This window comes from Toxotes jaculatrix, chromosome 2 (genome assembly GCF_017976425.1).
Source record: "Toxotes jaculatrix isolate fToxJac2 chromosome 2, fToxJac2.pri, whole genome shotgun sequence".
Lineage (NCBI taxonomy): Eukaryota > Metazoa > Chordata > Actinopteri > Toxotidae > Toxotes > Toxotes jaculatrix.
Genome location: NC_054395.1, coordinates 4,703,126 through 4,727,376, shown reverse-complemented (window position 1 = coordinate 4,727,376; position 24,251 = coordinate 4,703,126). Strand labels below are relative to the sequence as shown.

At 40.9% G+C, this 24,251-nt stretch overlaps 2 protein-coding genes across 4 annotated transcripts in view; both read right to left on the bottom strand.

Moving 5' to 3' along the window:
• The window catches only part of LOC121199043 (tumor necrosis factor receptor superfamily member 14-like), a 751,306-nt gene that overhangs the window by 676,671 nt on the left and 50,384 nt on the right, over nt 1-24,251 (bottom strand). The gene's annotated exons all lie outside the window — the stretch shown is intronic.
• The window catches only part of plch2a (phospholipase C, eta 2a), a 165,631-nt gene that overhangs the window by 122,461 nt on the left and 18,919 nt on the right, over nt 1-24,251 (bottom strand). The window lies entirely within an intron of this gene.

Here is a 24,251-nt window from a genome sequence, read left to right as displayed (position 1 = left end):
CACATAAAACCATATCCAAACACTGTGCTTACAGAGAAGGTCACCACATGCACAGCCAAATGTCACTGAGGACTTTATAGAGAAACAAGTTATGAAAGTGGAAAATCTTATCCAGTGAGGATTACATGAAACACTCTGTCTCTTAAAAAGGTGTCACAGTCTGCTCCTCTGTTTCACTCAGCCCTCACTCCATTGCCTTCCCCTGGTCGTCCACCAGATGTCCTCAGACTTTCCTTCCTTTGTTTCAGTCACACACCTGTTCCCACTTCCCCGGTCAGCCCTGCACTCACCTGGTCTCTCCCCCACCTGTTCCCCATTCAATAAGCAACCATGGACTGTTTTTACCATTTATTGTTCTTTATTCGGGCGGCACAGTGGTGCAGTGGTTAGCACTGTCGCCTCACAGCAAGAGGGTTCCAGGTTTGAACCCCGGCCCTTCTGTGTGGAGTTTGCATGTTCTCCCTGTGCCTGCGTGGGTTCTCTCCGGGTGCTCCGGCTTCCTCCCACAATCCCAAAAACATGCATGGGTTAGGTTAATTGGCTACTCTAAATTGCCCGTAGGTGTGCGTATGTGGTTGTCTGTCTTTGTGTGTCAGCCCTGTGATTGACTGGCGACCAGTCCAGGGTGTACCCCGCCTCTCGCCCATAGTCAGCTGGGATAGGCTCCATCTCCCCCGCGACCCTGACAGAGGATTAAGCGGTAGAAAATGAATGCATGTTCTTTGATGAATGAATGTTTCTATCTGCTACCTGTGTCCTGGAATCCTGTCACCTGTATATCTGCCTGCTCGTCTACCGGCCTGTCTACCTGCTCACCTGCTTGCTGACTGGCCACCTGTAGGCCCGTTCTGTGTTATTAAAAGCGATTTCACCCCTTCAGCCTGCCTTTGTGTCTGCATTTGGGTCCAGAACAAACCAAAACTCCACTGCCTTGTTCACTCTTTCACTGATCAGCAAATGATGATGTGTATAATCATTGTCATCTTTTGTTATTATTCAGTTTTCTGTAAATCTTTAATTTATACATCTCTCAAACACAAAGCTTTGCATCATGGGATTTTATGAACAGTACACGCTAAAGAAACACATTTTTATTCTGCTGTGGAAACTTGTGAGTCGGTATATAACACAGAGTCTGTGTTCAGACAGAACATGAGGCAAATTTTAGAGGCAAATTTGCCTGGAAACTGTGAAAAGTGAGGCAGAGATGAAACTTGAGAAAAAAACAGTGTGTTAGTCCTGGGGCTATATGAGTCGACTTCACAAAGGTACAGAGACGAGAGGGGAAAGGAGAGAGAAATGAGCGGGGAGCTCCTGCTGAGTTCTGAGATCGTCAGAGGCTGATCCTCTGGTGAGGGAATCTTTCCCCTCGCTAGTTTACAGCTAACCTCAGTGCAGTGGGTGTTCGGGATGAATCAACACAAACTGCACAAACAGATGCAAATTTGCGCGAATGATGTGAGTCAAAAATTCACTTTGCTTTCAGCCTGATCACAACTTCTATCTACACTTTACAGCGACACTACCTGTGAGGCTGTGTTTATACTGTGTTCTGTTATAGATCATCTGAAGTGGAGGAACAACTGCAGCTGCCATCTCCACAGCCACACCACTGTGACAGGGCTAAGAGGGCCACGTAAACATTATGCACCAAGTAGCACAAAGACACAACCTAGGTGTGTGTGTGTGTGTGTGTGTGTGTGTGTGTGTGTGTGTGTGTGTGTGTGTGTGTGTGTGTGTGTGTGTGTATAGGGGAATAGATCATGTCAAAGACAACTTTACACTGGCTCCTCACACCGTGTAAATGTGGGCTCTGATAGAGTGTATTGAGGCTGAAGGTTCTGTTATTTGCTCTAGACTAGTGATGTGTGTAATGCATTCTGGCCTGTTTCTCATGTCTATTATTTATATTGATTTCTATTGTTTCACTTATGTTTTGGATCTTGGGATGAGCTTCATTTCTCCTGTACTGACTAACATGATCTCACAGGATTGTGAGATTTAAATAGTGCACAACTTTCAGGGGACATTTAAAAAAAAAATTTCAACACATTCTGCAAGCTTTTTGTGTGTTGTTTAATGCTGTATAAACACACATGTCATGATGTGGCGTGAAATGACTCACACAACAAAAGATGGAGAATGATATACAAAATGACATTGGCGTGTTACTTATACAGCATCGGGTGAGATGAGGCTGGTACTCACATGTCATAGCACAGGTGTGAATCATTTGCTGCAAATCTGTTTTACTACATGCTTACATTGGACCTGGATAATGATGCTTTATGCTCCTGTTGCTGTTTGTTTTTTTTTTTCTAATTATTTGTGATTTTTATTCTCTTCAAACTGTAAAAAAAATTGAAAAGACTTGACGAGACACTGAAATGTGTCTCGTCTCCATCTCTGCATTCAGATAAGAGTCTGTCATTCACTGAGGGCACACGCAGCATTCACTGCAACCAGCAAGATACCTTCACACACCCAACATTACAAGCACAATGAAAGCCTCCTCTTCCTCAACCTCATGCTGTAATAAACACTGCAGGAAAATAACCACGATGGAAACGAGGCCCTGCAGGATCATAGATAAGATGATTCCACAGGTATTCTAAATAGCTTTCATGAATGTTTTTGAATGATACACGGATAATGGTGTCATTTCAAAACCAACAATTTCAGTATCTTCAATTTTGCCCATTTTCCATCCAAAAAGTCAATAATTTATATAATTACTCTGGTTGAAGAAAGAATTTAGACACTTGAGCCACTGAAACTCTGAAATGACGATGTTAATAGAAACATGAATGAACATTAACATTTATGAATGAATGAATAAAGGACCTACTCAAAGTGCATCATCAGAATCAGCTCAGGTTCACAACGTCCAGTAGACAAACCAGTTGGATCAAAATCCATCACATCACAGCTGGGGCAAGCAGACAGCCCAACTTTTAATCAACCACAGCCTCAGTAAACCAGTAAAACCAGACCCATAATATAAAAAACCTTCCAGTTCAACCACTTCAAATAAAATAAAAAAATATCTGACAGTTTGATAAGAAACAACACCAGCAGCAGCAAACAAAGGGCAGTAGTAGTAGTAGTAGTAGTAGTAAAAGAGTAAAGGATTACGTACTGAATCGCTGAGGCTCCATCTCCATGCTGCTTGCCGCTGAGTCGCTAAAGCAACTGACACCAAAGAGATAGAGAGCAGGGAGTAATACGCTGCCAAGCTCTCTCTCTCTCTCTCTCTCCTGTCTGTCTCCTCTGTCTGTGTGGATGTCTCTCTGCTGTGATGCTGCTAACCTAATTTTCCTCTTTTTCTCTCCTTTCTCATTTTCTATTTCTCTGTGTAATGAGTCTTCTTCATCTAACCTCACTCTACCTCTGCCCTGTCTCTCTCTCCCTCCTCTTTTTTTCTCTCTACCTCTCTCTCTCTTTCCCTCTCTCCCTCTTTCTCTCTCTCTCTCTCTCCAGTAGCCTTGGTTGCCATGCACACAAGCTGTGTGTATAGACTATACCCACTACATGTGTTAAAAGTAGAGGAATATCCTCAGGTATTTCTGTGTGTTGGGTGTGACACTGTGACAAAATCTGTCCTCAGCATCAGTTCGACCGTAACAGAAAGGATCAGATGTCCTGCTGACTGGCTCCAGATGAAATACAGGTAAAGTTACTCTGTTACTCACACAGTCTGTATTGTCTTCAGGTTACTGAAGGGATAATTCTAGTTGTAGTTCTGGTTTTGCTAAGCAACTCTATCAGTCTTGATTACGTGGCACCAACCAAACTAATTGCTGGGATCTGAGAACATGGAGACAACGAAGCAGCGAGATCCAAGAGTCTTAACGAACCTGAGAGAGAGAGAAAGCCAACCCTGACACCAACCACTGACGGTTCTCCACTGATTAACCAACAGCCATGGTCATTTAAAAAAAAAAATCTGAAAATCACAATTTGCTCCCACATTTTTAGCCATGCCAGCAGAATGGTAGCTACAGTGATCTGTCAGTCAGTCCACATTAACATCTATCAACAACTATCTCAATATCTGTTTAGTGGATTAAGATGAAACTAAGTTTTCCTTCACCCCTCCTTCTGAGCTGAGAAGCTTCAAAATGCAAATTTAAGTCACTGTGGACAATACATGTCTTGGGATAAATGTACCAGTGGGTAGACTGTCACTGATCTTTGCTTTGGAGCTTACATAATCGAGAAAATGGTATAGCTGCTGTTCTGGAAAGGTTGTCAGATTTGATTTTAATGAATAGCTTTTGAATATGAGGTGGAGAATAGACCAGGAAGAAGAATTGGGCTCTATTTAATCTCCGCCAGAAGTCTAAATATCTATTCGTATGAGTTTGGAAGGTTCAGTGAGTCATATTACCATAAAACCTCCCCATTATTCACAGATGATGGAGCACTCTGCTGCTGGCTGAATCAATCTTCTTTAGACATCTTTCAAAGTTAAATCTCGTCGTTTAAGCCCTGAGCTCACAAGCTTTCTGAAACTAATAATATCTTGTTTTCTACTGTAAATAGGAAAGCTGCGATAACTCTGAGTGATGACGATGCTGCGTTCACTGCCCACGGGACGCTAGAATTAAATAAAAAAATTACTGAGCGATCATGGAAACAGCACTGTGGCTTAGCCAGACAGGCTTTTATACCTGAGCCCGTTCTGTATGTTTATATATGTGTGTGTGAAGTCGGACTGAGACAGATTGAAAAAAGGCAAACTGACCATAATGCTCTTCTCAGGCAGCCACTGTGAGCTGCATTGCATCGTTGAACATCTATAGTGCACAGTGGATGCACTATACAGACACCAGTAGGGCTGAGGCTGCAGTAGCCAGGGTGTGCAGGTTGACTCACTTTTTGGGAAACAGGAGCTGCTGTTGTTAGGATGCACATGTTGGAGGACTGATGCACATCATAACAGATACATAGGGATGGAAAAAAAATGATTTTCTGAGTAACTGTGGATTTCTTTTGAATGATCCAATATATTATTTGTTCATTATTTTCACATTTCATTATTCATTCATTATTTCCATGCTCTGATTTAGACATTTTTACTGCACATGTTGGAGTGTCGCTTTATTTCACACTCCCATTGCCATAGTCTTATTCCTAGTCTTTTGTTCTTTTATGTAACATTTTGCTGTTTTTGCTGCCGTAATGACCCAGTTACTGAGAAAAATTAAACTTTAATCAAATTCAGTTCAATTCAAAGAGCATCTTACTCATAATTAAGTTTTTTCAAACATTACTTTTTAAGTTTTCATTAATTCAATTTCTGCGGTTGCTCCACAGGGTGCAGAAATACTGAGAAACAAAGGAAAATGAAGTGCATGCATTCAGGCTTGATACCATCACACAGACATGTATACATAGTGTATACACACACATATCTCAACAAACACTCCGGGTGCTGGGGTATGAAATGAGACTGTTTCCATGGCAGGATGTCACACAGGCCTGACAGCAGAGCTCACTCTCCCCAGACGCTTCAATTATACTGCCTTCCTGCGTAATTCATTTCCCACTGCTTTTTTTTTTTTTCTTTAAACAAACACCTGCAGTTACCCAGAGGGAGCCACTTAATCCAGAACACCAACTAAATCTGACACAACTCGCATTTGTGTTCTTCAGTTAAGCTGCATCCAGTCACAATGCTGTGTCGTGCTGTGCTGGAACACACAGCAGACACAGGGCAGATGAATGAGCTGCGAATTCTACTTAATCCACCACGCTAAATCTTCACTTGGTTTACGGTTCCATTGCTGTCCCATGGAGTGGAAACTTCAAATTAAATTTTTGGTCAGTATCAGCTTTTACTGTACTTGGTATAAATCAGTGTTTCAATATAAGATGTCTGCTTCACTGGACTATTCACTGACTGTAGATTCCACTGTCACGTTCCTTCTTGTTTTAATGTGAAATACTGTACTGAAATACTGCAAAAGCTATAAGATGAAAGCTTTTAGGGGACTAGTTCAGTTCTGAAATCAGCGACTTCAAACCAGAAACGGACTGAACCTACTCGTGAACCATCGACAGTGTCACAGCATAATAAAGAGCACTGATCTGCGTTTGTGTTGTGATTGCTTGTTGCTTAAAAAAAATATATATATATTATTTGATGACAACGAATTTAAAAAGGATTCATGATTTTTACCTGTACAAAGTACTGGAGAAACTGAAAATTTGAGCAAATCAGGGGATTTCAATTCAGCCTGCGGCGAATATAAATGTCTGAACCACATTTCCTTGGCAACGTGTCCTCTAGGTGTTTTCCTCTAGGTTATTTCACTCTGGACAAAAACTGTCAACCTCATGGTGCTGCTAGAGGAAAATCAGGGGCTGACCACAGCCACAAATCTATCCTCAGGGACCATGAATGTCTGTACAGAATTTTCTGCTAAACCATCAAGCAGATGTTAAATGCAGATATATATTTACACTGCTGGATTGGAGTCAGGGGATAAATAAGTTATTAGTGATAGGAGAGTCATCCTCTGGTAACTGTGAATGTGTGTATTGAACATTATGGCAATTTGTGCAACAGTTGTTGAGACATTTCACACAAAACCAAAATTGTCAACTTCATGGTGACACCAGATAGAAATCAGGAGATCAATAAAGTCATTAGGATTCATCCTCTGGAGAACTGAATATCTGACATCTCATGGAAATCCACCCTACAGGTGAATGGTATTCACTCAACAAACCACCATTCCCTTTAAAGACTCAGAGCTTTGCCTCACCACTCACAGGAACACCTTTCAAAATTATCGAGCAAGGAGTAGTGAGACTTCAAGTCTCAAATGTTTGGCAGTCTGACCTTGGCTTTAGCTGATATTTACTCTGGCCAAAAATCAACAGCTCATTTCACTAATTAATCCCCATCTGGTTCAAATTATGCCAGTTTGTCTAATCAGCTTTTATATAGATTCTTGGCCATCTCTTAACTGACTCTTGGCCATTGAAGACACACAGTTAAGATCTACTGGCTCACTCTGTTAATCCTCTGAAGGCCATATCCATTGAATTCAGCCTGCCTGTTGGAGGACAGTGTGTTGTGGAAGGATGCAATCTGGGATTTTAGCATCAGGTTTGACCAGAATTCAAGCAGTGACACAGTCGGAGTCTTCCTGAAGTGAAGGACTGCTCCAGGACCCATGCTGAGAGTTTCATCTAAGTCAGTCTCAGAGAAGTACCCATTTTAAATCTCATCTGCCCACAGTGAGAAGCTCTACATATCACTGCTCCACTGGAGTGGCTGAAAATTCCAGGTGGAAACTAATGAAGCCAACACATCTCACAGGATGCTGAGGACCTAATGACCCACCGCGAGGCAGCCACTGTCTCCAGCCGATAACACTTCCCCTCCACTAAGTGCAGGCTTACTGATAAATGACCAACCAGTAGGCTGATGCTGCAAACAACACACATCAGTGAGCCGTAGAGCTGTATGATGAACAGATGATAGCAGCCAATGAAGAAAGTGAAGGAATGAAGAGATGGAGGCGACAGAAATGCAGAAATGTAGGTGCTGTCACATAGTTGTCAGTCATTCACCGCTGATTGATTTTAAAGAGTTGTAACCAGCGAGGAGTGTAATCTGAACCAATTTAAATGAGGCAGTTTGAGAAGATTCAGTTCTGTTTTACAAGCAGGATTTTATGGTCCAATGCTGTTTCCTGATTTTTTTTCCCCCACCCTGACCAGGACTTCATGCTGAGGAAATTACATGTCATTTTCTGTCATGAAAACACACCAATGGAGACAGTCCAATAGTTTGAGAAAAACTTTTGTTTGACATCTCACCAAGAGTCAGACAATAAGATTTATATCATCCTAATGTGTCCTGCACAGAGATTAACAAAATAAAAGCACCAAATATGTACATCAGAAACAACATTCATCAGAAATACAGTGTGTAGTTTAAGGTTTGAGTTTCAATGGCAGTGTATAATAAATACAGTAACAGAATAATACAGAGAGTATGTACAGATGGTAGTGCAGCAGTGTGTTCACCTGTCACGCAGAGGTGAACTGTTGTACAGTGTTATGGTGAATGGTAGTAATAGTCTCCTAAAACGTTGTTTGTGACAGCAGAGCTGAATGAAAACACACAGCCCACGCTTCTTTTTAAAGGAGAACTCCACCCAATTTACACCTCACAGTGTTTTACCAGATGGACGGAAACCTAATTACTGATGTTTCACTAACAAACTGGTCTCATGATGGAACTAGATAAAAAAAGATATTCGCTTGGCGGAACATCGGTATGCAGATGCATGCTCTGCTGCTAGCAACATTAGCATTGTAACAAAGATGGCACACCCCCTCTGGGAGTCCTGGTGTGGTAAATACTGCACTGACCAACTCACAATCCATCATCTCCAGCACAATAGGCTCGAGGCCAACTCAAATTGGTGCAACCTTTCCTTTCATCGTCCCCGTTGTGTGACTGAGGAGAGACAGATTTGATCACAGAGATATTTCTGTATGTAGGGCAGTCGCTCTTATGGTAGCATTTTGTTTGCTCTGTGTTCTCATTCATCTTCTTTCACAGAGATTCTGTCTTGAAATAAACAAGCTGAAGACATTTATCGAGGATCAAGGGGGACGGCTTTCTTTTTCTTTTGTGTTTTTTGATGTGATCAAGTAATTCTTGTTTTGCCCCGCTTTGTTCGAGCTGCCCTTCAAGTATCCCCTGAATTAGCTTTGATGCAGAGGGGACAGATTAGTTTTTAGTTAGCTCCAGTTCTGATTGAGCAGCCAGATGTAACCTGAGTGAGGAGGGAGGAGAACAGCATTAAGGCATTGATTTATTCATTCGAGCGGTGAGGAGGCTTTTCTGGCACCAGCCCAGATCCACACTCCTTTTGAGGCTGCAAATTCATTTTTAGCTCTGCTGATCAGGTGCTATCAAGAGTCACTCTGATTTCCCTCATTTATCATTCATTTTTATTCATCTTCACTCATGTTTTCACTCTTGCATTTCTTTTCAGATTCACTCTGTTAGAGTAACTCACTACTTTTCTCAGGTTTGCCTCACTTTTCCATTCTTCTTTGCTCAGACTCCCCACTCCTTTATGTAGGCTTCTGCTTTCTTGTAGTCATTGCTGCAAACTCCTTTAGCATTTATTTTGTTTTAGCATGACCTGCTGATTGGTTCAGACCTGTGGATGCAGCTCTGAAACAGCTCATGTGGTCTTCAGCTTATGTAGCTCAGAAAAAAAATAGTAGGTGATCACGACTGTCTCCGGTGTGGCCTTCAATTCCATGTCCAATAGATCTGATATCAAATGAACTATTTACATTCAAGGCGGTCACCCTTTCATGTTGGAGTGGTGAGACCAAGAGGTAAAGATGCTTTGCGAATCTGTGTACTCTGTGACAATGGCTTGCTGAGAGATGGCCTTGTATTGATTATAAAGCACTGGTCTGTCATATAATTCAGTGTTGGGCTCAGGATCTTTGAGGCATTCCTCGCTCATCATTGTGTTTAAGGTTGCAAGTAGGTGAGGCGTTCCATGAGGTAATTGTTTCCTTTTTTTCACCAACTTGTTCATCAACTTCAACAATGCTCATGCCCACTTGTCTATATTCTTTTTTCTTCATTTTTGTTTTTGTAGAACTTCTATTTTTGCATCCGACTCAGCAACAGCAGTCTACTTTGCAGGGAACTTTCTTTACTGCAGCTTCCATTCTTTTTTGCTCAGCCTCAAACTCTGCTTGTTCTGCTTGTTCTTCTGCTTGCAGTTGAGCCTCCCTGCATCTTTTTTTTTTGCATGCCACTCTGCTTCTTCTTTTTCTAAGGCTGGCTTCTGCCTTAAAAGCTACAGCCTTTGCCTTTAATGATGCACGCTCCATTTCTGCCTTTATCCTGACTGAGGAAGATGATGACAACATGCTTCCACATTGTGATCAGGGCCCACTTGGGGTTTGATGGTGTAGACCTACTGTCTCATCTATCCCACTTTTTTTCATGAGATCTTTCATCCATTCCTCATATTTGCAGAAGTTCTTCACTGATTTATGTTTAGGATCAAACTAATTCTTTTGATCATTAACAAATTCATTGCAAACCAGAAGTTAGGTCAGAAATTCGTGATGCAAACGATTAAAGTCAACACACACTTATTTTTAATATAGTCGGCATAGATAGATAGATAGATAGATAGATAGATAGATAGACTGATTGATTGATAGATAGATATACTTTATTAATCCCTAATTGCTGAATTTGCTTCACTTTCCTACAGACCTGTCATTTTTTACCTGTTTTTTTTTTCAGTCTTGTTTGCCCACATGTGAAAATTTCCTTCTTAAGTAGAAAAAAATGTCAAAGCACCCTAAAATGTGCTTTACACATAAAATGCATTCCACTTTTCAGCCTCACAACGTGCTCTTGCTCATAAGCCTGACACACAGTGCACTGCAGTCCTCGTGGGCCATTTTCAATTAGAGATCTGTGCCTAAGCAAAGCAAGATACTACATACGCTCTTTTGTTTTGTTCAAGGCCGTTCCACAAACCATTAATCTGTGAAGAGCTAGTTTTTTTTTTTTTTTTACTATTGATGTAGGTTTCCAGCCTTAGCCTTAGCTTGATGCTTACAATTCCCCTCATCCTAATCCACATCAAACCAGGAAGCAACGATCAAAGATTTGACTTACTGCTATACTCTGTATACAGCTATAACTCTGAACTGTAAATACTGTTGCATGCTAATTAGTCAAACATCAATAAACAGCATTAAGGCTCCTTCCTCTTCGCTGTCTCGGGAGGGATTTTGTAGTTACAGAATTTTCTTTTCTTCACCAGTTTGTGGCAGCACTATTTGCAGTATACATTTGCCGTTTTGCAAATGGTAACAGCTGCAAGTGAAACTGAAGAAATTCCCCTTGTTCTCTGTGAAAGTTTTTATTGTGACAGAAAAAAAACCCAAGAAAATACTAGATACATTCAGTGACAGTGAAACTGGGAAACAACGAGGCAACACAAAATAGTGACATAGCAAATGTGATCAGTTGCCAGAATTTCCTGCAAAGTGAAGAGGAGAAAAAGACCTCCGCCGTACAGAATAAAGCAGAACTCTGCTGCAGCTGCTTGTTGCTGACACTGTGTGTCTCTTTAGATCTGCTGGTTTCATGTCATACCAAACACACTAAGAATATCATCCACAAGCAAGTTAGACTCTGTGGAGCTCTGGAGTGATCAGATCAACTTAGAATGTGGAGGAAAATATGGATGTTCACTAATTAAAGCAGTTTTCACTCATCATCATCTACTGTTTCTATAATGCCTGCATTAGATAGTGGCCCAGGATGCCAACCTGGATGAGCCGCAACTGATAACACAAAAGGACATGATTTAGTGACCACACTGAAACAACACATACATAAAGCATGAGCTTATCTGGAAGAGCAGATGTGGCCTAATGTGTTTCACATAAAGGATGATATGCAGTGTGTGTGTGTCAGTGGACTGGGCTCAGTGTTATGTAAGGCTCATGTAGGGGTTAGTGCAAGTGAGCCTGATGCTCCTTTTTTAAGGACTGACCTACATCATCTCCAAAGAAACTAACAGGATGTATGAGCTGGAACTGAAGACCACACTTCCCTGAGAAAATGTGACTCCTGTTGGGAGAGGGACAGAGAGCTGCTATAAGGGCAGGAACTTATTTCAGGCATCAACGTTTTATAAGTAAGAATTTAGCTCGTTTTGAATATATGTGACAGGCCGTTGTTGCACTTCTAAGATTGTTATACTGTCTGAATCATCAACAGCAAAGGCATCTGTGTTCGAAAATATGTGTTTCAAAGGTACAGATCTGTGATCATCAGATTTACAGCTGAGCCTTTTTCCTTCTTTTGTCCTTTCAGGGCAGTGGAACATGCTGTAAGCTTTGTCATATTATCACTTCATCAAACTGATATGGCTAACGTGTTATTGGTATGGCTAACGTTTGGCTAACATCCCTATTCACTCATCCAGGGGACACAGATATCATTCATTTGTAATTAAATTTGTGCCCACCGCATCAATGAAAGTCCAACATTTACCTTCTTATAGCTATAGTTTGGTCTCCACCAACTCCTGAGAAAACACCTAGCTCTTTAGCTGCTAGGTGCTCCACTGAGTGAGTGAGTCTGGTGAAAGCAGTAAAACAATGATCTAAAAAATGCTAAAATGCTCTAAAGTGTTAAAGGAAACTAAAAGGAAAATCCCTGGACTGAGGATACCGCAAAAATAAAATAAAAAAAATGAAAAGTTAAATATTTTAAACTGGAATTCACTAGGGAAAAAATTGTGATAGGACCAGCAGCTCCTCCCCTTTAGCATCTGTATTTGGCATCCAAAGTTCATCTTTAGGACATTGAACTGAGGTCAGAATGAATTTCTCCTGCCTTTCTCTGTCACCTGCCACTGCCACATGCTCTGAGCTGCACTCTGAGGACTGAGCCCTCATTTTGCTTTTTTTTTTGACAAACGTCCCAGTGGAGCACAATTTAAAACACTGTGTAAAACCCACTGGAGACTGAAAGCCTTCTCTGCTGTGGCCTATTTTACTGATGAGTTGTTTGCTGAAATCTCAAAATGAAATGTGATAATGTTGCAGTAATAAAATGAGACATGTATCACAGTGAGACTTTGCTCTGCTCTACTCTTGCTTCTACATTTCTAAAGCACATACTCTTCCAAATATAATATTTGCTGCAAGCGAATGTAATGTACTCTAATGCCTCGTGCGTGTGTACATATTCACACATGTATCTACTGGGGGGGGGGGGGGGGGGGGGGGTAACTTATCCAAGGCTTGCAGTGGGATTTACTAACTGTGGGCTCATAAAGGCCACGGTGCAGCCGAGGACAAATGTCTTTTCTCTGCTACAGCTGCAGATGCTGTACATCCCCTCCAGCCCTACAGAGAACACTGCAGACATCCCTCCCCGTCTTCCCCTGCAAACTATCCTGCTTTCTGTTTCATTCTCTTGTTCCTTTTTTATATTTCATGTCTGACCTTGCTGTTCTCCCTTTCCCATCTGTCATGGTTGTGTCCTCTTCCTTTCCTATGGGGGTTGTCATTCTCATTGTTTCTCAGTCCCTTTGGATTAGTCTTCATTTCTTAATTTTTATATGTGACACCACTGCTCTGATTCACAACTGCTCTCTACAAATTTGCCGAAAGGATCATCAGTGTCCCACAGGGATTTTCAGCCACTTACTGATGTTTGAACAGCAGCTCATTTCCTGAGGCTTGTTCATATTTTCACTAACTGGCTCAGGATAAGGTGGCAACAATTCCATGAAGAAAACTGAAGAAAAAGCAAATAGTTTATTAAATTCTTGACTCTGATTCTGAAAAATTGCCTTCCGATCTAATAACAAATAATCCCAAGGGCCGAATCACCGGTAATGATACTGACGTTAACATGAATGTCTTCTCTCTAGCCAATCACATTACGTCGGTTTCAGGAGCTGCATTCTCATGCTAAAACTTTTAATCATATCCTATCAATAATTCAAGCTTAAATTAACTTAAGAGTTTTGAACCAGGACTTCCAGTGTTTGGATCAAGTAGCACATGAAAAATAAGTTTCAGATTAAGCAGCTCCAGCTGTCATTTCAATGTGTTGGAAGTATATTTAATCTACATTAAATATGAGATCAGACTCTGATATCCAATAGCACAGGAGTTGGATCAGGATTGGGGCCAAAAAAAAAAAAAACTTGACTGGGACATCGTTAACATTAATGTCAAATGTGTGATTTCTGTGGACTGATAAGGTGAATAATGAAAGATCCTTTTTTTCAGTATCAGTTCTATTGATGATAGTATCACTACTCAAAACTAAACACAAAAGTACAAGTATTATTATTAGCTGAAGGCTGTCTACACTGATTGTCATGAAACTTCATCTGATTCCTGTGTTGCTTTTGTGGTTGCTAGAGGACTTAGCGGTGCTTCCAAAAAGCTTGTGTGTTTTTCAAAGTTAGGATTTCTATGGGGCATGTGTGTGTGTGTGTGTGTGTGTGTGTGTGTGTGTGTGTGTGTGTGTGTGTGTGTGTGTGTGTGTGTGTGTGTGTGTGTAGGTGTGCGTGTCAGGCAATGCACTGAATTCCCTCCTCCATCTGACATCAGGTGACATTAATGCTAGGTGACCCATTCTTTGATGGGTTAGAGCTCAAGTTAGGATTGTACTGAATTTGCTTAAGTGAGCTGAGGTCTTGACATAAAAAGGGTCTCAAATTTTTAATAACATGACAATCATGGCCTGAGGGGCAGACATGATAGAAATACCAAAAGGGGGCAAATATGAAAACAATCCTTGTTGGTGATACTGATGTGGTACTGTGCACACCACAATACTTTAGAGAAAGAAAAGACTGAGATCCATATCCACTCAGAGAAATGATTAATCACATGTGACTGATGATAAAAAGCTCAAGTTTCCTTTATAGGAAAAGCGAAGAATTGTCTGATACCAGACACTGTGATAATTATTGCTCTGCTAATACCTGATGTTGACATGGGTCTTTTATTAAACCCAGCATATCAAAGCATCACTGTCATCCAGCGACAATATGAAGGAATATTTCACTCAGCTAAATGGCTTGAGGGCTGTGAGCCGTTAAAAGCTGCAGTGATATCTGTCCCATCCTGCCGCAAAGAGCTCACAGACCATCTAAAAGAATCTCATTAAAATGGAGAGTGTCTCATGGTGGTCTTAATTGTTTCCCACGTAGAGAGGAACGCATTTCTGCTGCAAACACTAACTACTTGTGGGTGTTTGAATGAACAAGACAAGAAAGCAGTCCGTTTTAAAGAGGTAAAATAAAATATCAAGGTAAACTGAATTATCAGTTATAAGAATTATCAAGTGCTTTAACAAAGGACATGACAGATGTCAATACAATTACTGAGTGAAAGGTGAAACCATAAATGACAAAAAAATAATAAATAAAATACTGTAATATTGTCCGGGAGATACAAAATCAATTCTAGACGTAGGTACGAGTAGAAAGGCTTTTTCTGCAAAGAGATAGCTTGGAGCTAATGCATTTTCTGCTTTGTATGTAAATAGCAGAATTTTTAAAACTGTATCCTGGAAGCAACAAGAAGCAGGAGAGGGGATGCTAAAATTGGGGTAGCGTTATGTTCTCAAGGTTCCAGTTAAAAGCCAAGCAGCTTCATTTTGGACAGACAGTTCCTTTTTAATGAGAACACAATATGGAGAGTCACAGACAGAAATGGTCAGCTCAACTGATAAAAACAGGGCTGAATAACCCCCTACAAAGTTCTGATCTGAGTCAAAAGTAACAGCTTGGTGTGGTTGGCATGAAGTCCAGTTTTCAATTAACTGAGACTGTCAGGCTGTATGGGACAAATATAATTATAACTGTCTTATCCCCGTTAAGCTAGAGTAAGCTACAAGGCACCCAGCTCTTAATATCATCACAGCAGTATATTAAGGGTAAGGAAACTACAAGAATCAGTAGCATTGGATGGGAGACGTGGCTGTGGATCATCTGCATAAACATTAATACAGTGCATCAACTAATTATGAGACTAAGGGAAAGCATATGACTTGAAAAAAGAATAGGGCCCAGAACTGACCCTTGGGGTACACCATAAGAAAAGTGACTGTGAGAGAGACGGGACTTGAACCACTCAAGAGCCAAGTTACTAATTCCAACATGAGTGAGTGAATCCAGTGAGTAAAATTATGTGCTCAGCTGTCTCGAATGCAGCTTTCATGAAGCCATGTTTGTCAAAAATTCCAGAAACTATTACAGCTAAAATAAAGCAAATGTACTTCAGGACATGGTTGCCTTGGATTTTATCAAATCCAACAAAAACTGAACTCTAAATCAAGCAAAAGCACAAATATCTAACACACTTTCAAACACCATAATTACAAACAGTTGGCTTTTAAAAGTTAGCTACATGAGCCTGGTTTATGATTATCTAGGTTCCAGCCCCCAAAAAACCTCATCTCAGCTATTTCTTCACTCAGTTTTAAAAACTCGTCTCAGAGTAATTATTCCTGCAAAGCCGAGTGTTCACATTATAACTTCGATCCCTTTAGTCTAATGATATCAGGGTTCTTTTCTCAGATTTGACAAAGCTCCCCATGGTGAGTGCTCTGATCTTAAAGTGTAAAATTAGTGGAGTTCCCCTTTAAAAAAAAAAAAAGAAGAAAAAGCTTTGGGTTTCTTTAATCTCAATCAAATCCCAATAATTACTGCTCTATAAATTCCAGCACTTCATACGCACATTCACACATAACACACACAGTGCCCTGCTCTTCTGGTAAAAATTTCCCTAGAGCCTTTGATGTTGTATGTAGGTTAGACCACCATCACCCCTTGCCTCGTTCAACATGCTCTTCAATATTGCATGAAATCATCTTCATTATCCCTCCCTATCGCCTCAGTATTGGCTCACACGTTTCCACCACCCACTCCATATTATGCACATAAGGGTATTTTGCCATTACAGCGTGCTATATTATTCATTAGCCTAGCATGTGGCAGTTGGTAAATGGCAGCAGTTGTGCCCGCACTGCCCAAGCAAGCCAGAGGTGCTATTGGTGCTAATTGCTTTGGATAGATAATGAGAGTCAATGTAAGGAGAGCCATCCATCGGGGGTGGGGGTGTATTTAACTGTATGTACACACACACACACACACACACACACACACACACACACACACACACACACACATTCACACACACAAGGGCACGAGGGAATATTTTGATGAAGCTGTACGAGCTGACTGCTGATCCATTACAAACATGTATGCAGGAAGAGCATACATTAGCACAAACATCTGCACTGTGAAAGGGCAAAGACAACTCACTTTATGTAGCGGGGGAAAAAAATCTGAGCTGATGAATGTTATGATATTATAAGGACACCAGGATATAAATTTTTAAGAGCCATTTAGAAGTCCATTTGTCTTTGGAGGTATATTAGACAACCTCTTAGGCTTGTTACCCCTTAAAATGAAGCAGAGTGTCTAATGGGCAAAAAATGAGCTGCTCTGCCTCCATTAAAGCCCATTCCTCCCTCTCCCTACACAAACGTGCACAGCTTTTCTGTGCTAGGATTTACTACCTTGCCAGGTTTGCTGTGTAGTAACTGCAGACTGAAAACAACTCTATTTGTGTCTCGGTTGTGTTGCTTTAGGTGCTTTAAGGCCATCATAATTCATGAAGGCTTCTCAGGTAACAAAAATACTGTGCAGCAGTTTACACTGATCAGCCACAACATTAAAAGCAGCTCTGGAATGTTATCACAGTTATTATTTCACCATCACTACAGAGTAAACAGTAGATGCTGTGTGTTCAGCGTGCGTGAGCTTGCATGTATTTGATTTGTCACTACAACGCTTCGCAGCAAAAGTTGAGCCAGCTTCTTGTGCCACATGATCTTTGGAACATTTACCCACTTTACTCTGCTTTTTGCCTTACTTGTGACCCCACTTCACAGAAGTCCAGCCTGTGGGATTAAAAGCTGGTGTACTCTATTGATGTGTCCAGACTTTAGGGTGGACACAAATTGTGAACACCTCAACCAAAAGAGTGATTTCTCCTTCTCAGATGGTTTAATTTAAAATGTTTCTAAACAAATTATTTGGTATTTCATTCATTTTAACCTGCACAGGTTAAGTGGCAGAAGCAAGCTAGTTTTTGGCACATGGCCTAGCATGTATTTGGCCAGAGGTGGTGTACACCCTGGATAGACAGTCCATCGCAAGACTATCAAATAAAGACAGACAAATATTCACACTTTCAATCACACCAACAGGTAATTTAGCTTCTAGTTTAAATGAAAACACTGTATAGAAAAACCCTGGCTCACACACAAAAACTTCTCTTTTTCCTCCCCAACTCTGTCAATCCACATCTACACATTTGTCCCCAAATCAGCGATTACTAGAAATGGAATGGTTTCCAGAAAGGCTGTCCCCCTCACGGCACAGGTCAGACAGTGAGGAAATGAGCTCATTAACCCTGGATCTCTTCACTTTGACCAAAAAGAGGAAACGCATAGAAAAACGAGTGAGGGCATCCCTCAAGAAATCAGCTTTCCGTAACGAGGAGTCTGATGCCAAGACAATGACTTAATTAAGGTTCTGTCTGTCTTCAGAGGAAAATTATGTTGAGTGGTTCTGAATACAGCCATTTCTGGCTGAGAAAGTGGGTTTAAATTAGGAGGGAGCAGCACTGCCCCCCTCTGGTTGTGTATATTGTAAAATGGAAAGAAACTACACAACATACAGTACTTAACCTGCTGACTTATTACAATGTAGTAGTTGAATCTTAGTTGAAATAATGCACTCTTTATATTCCAAAGTATGGAGGGAAATATTAAAAGTTACAAAATGCGTAATTCTGATGATCAGCTTTGGTTTGTTTGATGAAAATAACAGTGAAGTGCTATAATAATCTTTATTTTCTCCGCGGAAAAGCTTCACAGTACATCCAGAGCTTCCACTGTTCCTTTGGCACAGCGCACTGCCCCATCTTTACATTTAGCATGGCTCAGATTGTCCCACATTAGACAAATCTGTGACCCCAGCACTCCGAACATTACTCAGTGATGCAGACACGTAGCCCTGGGCAAGTATTTTATCATTACAGACAGACAGTAGATATGTATGACATCAGAAAAATACCTCTGAAGATACATCCACAGATAAAAACAGGTGAAAAAAATAACACTATGACTTTTCCCCCATAGTTTGCATAGGAAATACTATGTGACCGGGAGCACAGAGGAACACAGGCCAGGCTGTTTCCTTCCAGTAGAGACCTGATGCTTAATGATAATGTTGTGTTTTATCTTTCCCTACAAGAGCAATGTGCTTTATACTGCTATAGCTTTGACTGTATCCAATTCTAGGGTCTTTTTTTTAGAAAAATATTAAGAGTAAATACACAGACAGATTAAATTATTAATTTACCCGAAGAACCTGCCCTGAGTAGCATTTGCAGGCTGCATATAGCCCCCAGAAACCTCCACCAAAGCTGAGGTCTTGAAGGCCACATAAGTCTTACACTAGTTATACTCCAACAAGCATCAGGAGCTCTGGACTACCAACAGGCTAATGAGGATTAATTCCGAACTTTAATGAGGCTGCTGGGTCAGAGCTGTCAGGTCTTTAGAAATAATGATTACAATAACAACAATAACAGCTCTGGCCAATCAGGACAATGTATTCACTCGCACCAGTGAATAAATGCATTAATCACCTTGCTTCATATCTCATATGAAATCTCACTGCCCAGTTCTTGTACATTGATCTTCCTTGCGATACTAACACCAGTCCCCTGCATTGGTCTAGTAAGTGAAACTGTTACTGCTGTGAGAGCAAATACACCCTGAACTTTTCCCCAAACAGCTCCAGGTTAAGATGCTGCTGCTCCTCAAATTCCTCTCCAAAGCCTCGTCTGGTCTGAAGTGACCAGACCCAACAAGCAGCAGAACTCCAGGGTCAGCTTTTCATGTTCAGGGCAGTCTTAAAGTATTATTAAGAAAACAAATATAATACCCCATCAGGTCATTTATACAAATTCAAACCACAGTTCTCTTACTGTTGACTACTACCTCACTGAGCTCAAATATCAGGCTTTGATGTACACACAGTAGGACACATTCATCACATATATTTTATTTGGCCACGGCGTCACTTTCATCATCGAGTCGAAGAAAGATGAAGAGCTGACAGAGCTGAGTTGAGAATTCCAGCTCCTCATGATTAAATCATGTTTACGGTGTTAATTAGAGGCACAATAAGCATGAACACAGACAAGTGTGCAAATGAAGCCTTCATCTAGTTACATGATTATTTAAACAGGAAAGACAGAGTGTCCTCTCAGATCCAGTTTGTGATCATCACCAGAGCAGCAACATGAACACAGTCGCTGTTTTTGAGTGTCTCCATTAGCTTGATTAACTTTGAGCTTCATACCGTAAATTTCTGTCTAAAAAAAACTGACTTCAGCAGAAAAACTGGAGGAAGATGTATGTGGAACTCATTCCACATATATCTATCTATCCTCTGCAACCTCCCTGCCTATATGAAAAACCCCAGAATAAATCACAAATATTAAAGTCTTCTACTGCCGGGCTGCATTTCTACACAGAGGCAGTTTGGAGATCATTGATGTTCTGCAATGAAAAACCCTGAGATGTCAGGTGAGGGTGAATTTCTCATAGTGCCTCCACTAACATTCGAAAAATCAATACAGTGCATTACACTTTTGTGCCAGGAACTCAGGGAAGAGAAACGACACAAAGAAAAACTTTTGCGATCATATTAACCTGAGAAGAATGTGAACAGTGAGAGAGCTCGACCCTTCACCTGCTTCATTTCAAAATGATTACCTTATGAAACTGAATGTTCATTTGTAGAATGGATGTCAAGTAACTAAACACTGATTATTAACCAAGTCCAGCTACTCCTGTATTAACTTAAACCTTAACCACAGAGGTGGCAAATCAGACAAATCTGTTTTTTTTGTAATGGTTATATGTAACAGCTTTGAAAGGCTTTGACAACATGTTGTCCTGTCAGTCAGACAACTCTGAACTCTGATTGGCTGGGGAACTTTCTGACAAGTCCTCCAGATTAAAGGACATGACACGTTGTTTGTAACTGTCCTTCAGAAGGATAGACATAGAAGTGTTTTGTCTTGTGACACCTGTAACAGCAGGGTGACACCATGTATCTGTGCCTTTCAAAGCTGTCACCTGTTTTATGATTTGATAAGGCTGTGGCTAAAAACTGGTTTAGGCACAAAATAATACATCATACAAGCTTCATACTTATAAACATGTTTGAGTCCCTTGCTGAAACAACTGATGCTGTGGTGCTGTAAAGGAATGATGACCAAAACTAAGACACAATGAGAAAACCATTTTCCAGTTATTCTTTACCAGATGACTGGTTAGTCACTGAGTGGCTAAATGTGAAAGAAATTCTGAATGCAATACTTCCTTTGCCTAATATAAAGTAAAACCTTTAAATTTTGTGAATCAATATGCAGCATTAGCATCATCATCTATATCCACTTTTGCTTTCACTCACCACTAACTGTCAGTATACACACACACACACACACACACACACACACACACACAGCAGTTTGACTGACAGCCCTCCATCCACCCTGGGACATAGCAGATGGTTTGTAGTTGCATCTGAAGGCAGCATCAGTCAGCAGATGAGGCTAAATGTGAGGGTCTGGGCATAAGATAAACACAGCAACTGTTTCCCAGCCCACTTCAAACACCTGCAGCCTTGGCTCCATCCATCATTCACACACACACACATATGGCAGCTGGTCACCACATGCTGTTGAGTGGATTTTCCCAGTTTAAAACTTCCACAGAATTCCAGATACTAAAGTTTTGACATGTTGTGTTACATACAGTATTACATCAGCTACTGAGAGTTGAAAGCTGAGCTTAATGCTTTTTGAATGGACACATCAAAGGGATACGAAGAGTCACACTGAAGTTATCCCTGTGATCCTGGCTTGTTTGGACACATTGTCAGGTCTGTATTGTCATTTCTATTAAGAGAGTCAGTTTCAATAAGTCCACATTTTAGCAATTGCACATTTTAAACTGTAAGTCAAGGAGAGCTGTTCCTACCAGCTTGTGCTTGTGCTAATGTTATGTCCTGAGGCTGTCAGTATCACACTGAGCCTTCTTTGGCTGTAACTGTACAGTGGGCTGAATCCTGTGAGCTGGTTCTTTTAATCAAGCCGCGAATGTATTGTCATGAGCCAAGTGTTTCTAATTCATTTACAGTCCTTCAGTCTACATGTCTATTCATGGCCTTGCTATTTAAACAGCTCCTTGACCATTACAAGTGTGTGTCAAAAGACAAGTACCCAAAGGAAGAGGAGCATAACAACACCTTTCTGGGTAAAATTTATATACACAATTCTTTTTCAAATTTTGACTCAAAAATTCCAGTTTGAGTCCAGTTTTCAGGGCATCAGTCTGAAAAAGGTCACATCTCGGTGATAAAGGCTGAGAGCAGAGATTCAGATGAATCATAGGGAACTGAATGCCTCTGCAGAGCTGCTGTTCTCTGCACAGCAGCTGACCCTGGAAGCTCTGTGGAAATGGGTCACCAGCTGAGCAGGGACACCCTTCATGTTGTGTACAGTCAACCCTCTGGGGATGTACAGTACGCTAAGGAACTGGCCCTGTCAGGCCTTTGGGGTTTGGTCTGTCAAGTTAGCTGCCAGTGACACACACACACAGACTCACACACACACACACACATACACACACACACACACATTATTTGTACATTTCCTGACATGCCTCTTTTTCCAAAGAAGAGGTAAAAACTTACTGCAATCACAGGTGAGCAATTCACCGCAAATTTAGCATTAGTCCATGTCTATGACACATCCTTGAAACATCCTTTTTGGTCCTTTTTTGAGACCACACTGCCAGGAAAGACAGTGTTGTGAGGGTCTTTGTGTTTTCCATAAATCCCCATCTGAAATCAAAATAAACGGGAGTTGGGTCATGCCAAGGCTAGCTGGTTAGCATGCTAACTTCAGTAGATACCTCTGCACCACAAGACATAGACGTCTGTGATATAATGTTGTTTCTTCACGGTCTGTTGATAATCTTTTTCCCTGAAATCAGGCGTCATATAGGTTTCAGTGTTGTGGATGAATGGTGTATACACTCCTCTCTAACCTCAACGTGTACAATAACTCAACAGCACCAATTACAACTTAAGTAATTAACTTACTGCTAATTAAATGATTCAATTATTTGTTAAGCAAATGGCTTGAGTATTTTGATGGTTTTAATTCATTTGAAAGCAAAAATTAGTGATTAGTGATTTTATATAAGAGCAAGAAGTGAGTACTTCAGAAGAACAAATTCCAATTTTGTGCGCACAAATTAAGGAATGCAGTATCACAATTGAACTAACTGGATGGAACAGATTACTATTTTGTTGTCACCATTTAAAAACAGCATCGCTCCTGCCACCTGCCTGCCTCTGTAGAGCCTCAACCTTGCTGCCAGATGTGAGAGAATGTTTCCTGACATGCCGTCCTCCACAGGCCTCCGGATTCCTTCAGACTATCATCACTCTCTGCTTTACTGGCCTGCATCCATCCCCATCAATACCTATTTGAGCTAATTGTGTTTAAAGCTGCAAGAACACAAATAAATGACCCGCCATTGATCAGCCATTGACACAAAGTGCTTGGCTCAGTTTGACCCCAGTGTTCTCCTCTCCATCTGTGGCAATAACAATTATGGCTAAAACACAACATCCCTGTCAGAAGCCTCAGCGCTGACAACAACAGCAAACCTCCACACCGCAGGTATTTTACACACGCGTGGAGACAATCAACTCTTTCCCTGCAGCAAGGCCCCAATTTCCTCCCAGCAGTAGGTATAATCACCAAATTCACCCTCCCTGTGAATCAAAGGAGCACATGCCTGGAGGAGTAAATGCAGACTGCAGCAGCGTACACAACTGGCCAACACTGAACAGCCACACTGCATCCAATCCACTCAAGTTAGGAAGTGAGTCTCTCACAAAATATCACAGTCCATAGAATGGAGAACAATGCAGCCCAATTGGACCAGACATTGTTATTATTTTCAATTAAAGACCATATAAGCTCTGCCAGAGACATATCGATGTTGCTACATTGTTGTAGTTTTCTCAGAGTATGTGTCATATGTTGCTCATATTATCCTGTGTGTCTTCAACCCAAAAAAATGCAAGTTCCGATTTAATTGTAAAGGTTTATGTAGTCAGGAAGGTAGTCTGCAGCCTCTGTGTGTGTTGGCAAAGCAGGACTATGCACCAAACTCTCCACTACTGCATGACATTTATGTATATTTCAGCCATGCAAACAAAAAAAAAGAAAAAGAAAAGAAAAGCCAAGCTACTTCACTCCAGCAGCTTTCTCCAGGTCTGCAGAGCATGAAAATCAGCCTGTTCAGAAACACAGGCTCTGCTGCTTCCCTTCCCCCCCTGACCTTTATAATTGTTTCATTATTTAGCCAAAATTCAACTCTGTGACATGAACATATACATTAGCATACACAAACATATACATACTAAAAGCTGCAGTGCAGAATTTTGCCTTGAAAAATATTCACAGGTAGCTTTTTGGGGAAAAACAAAGCTCCATGTATCCACCTCAGATGCCACCCT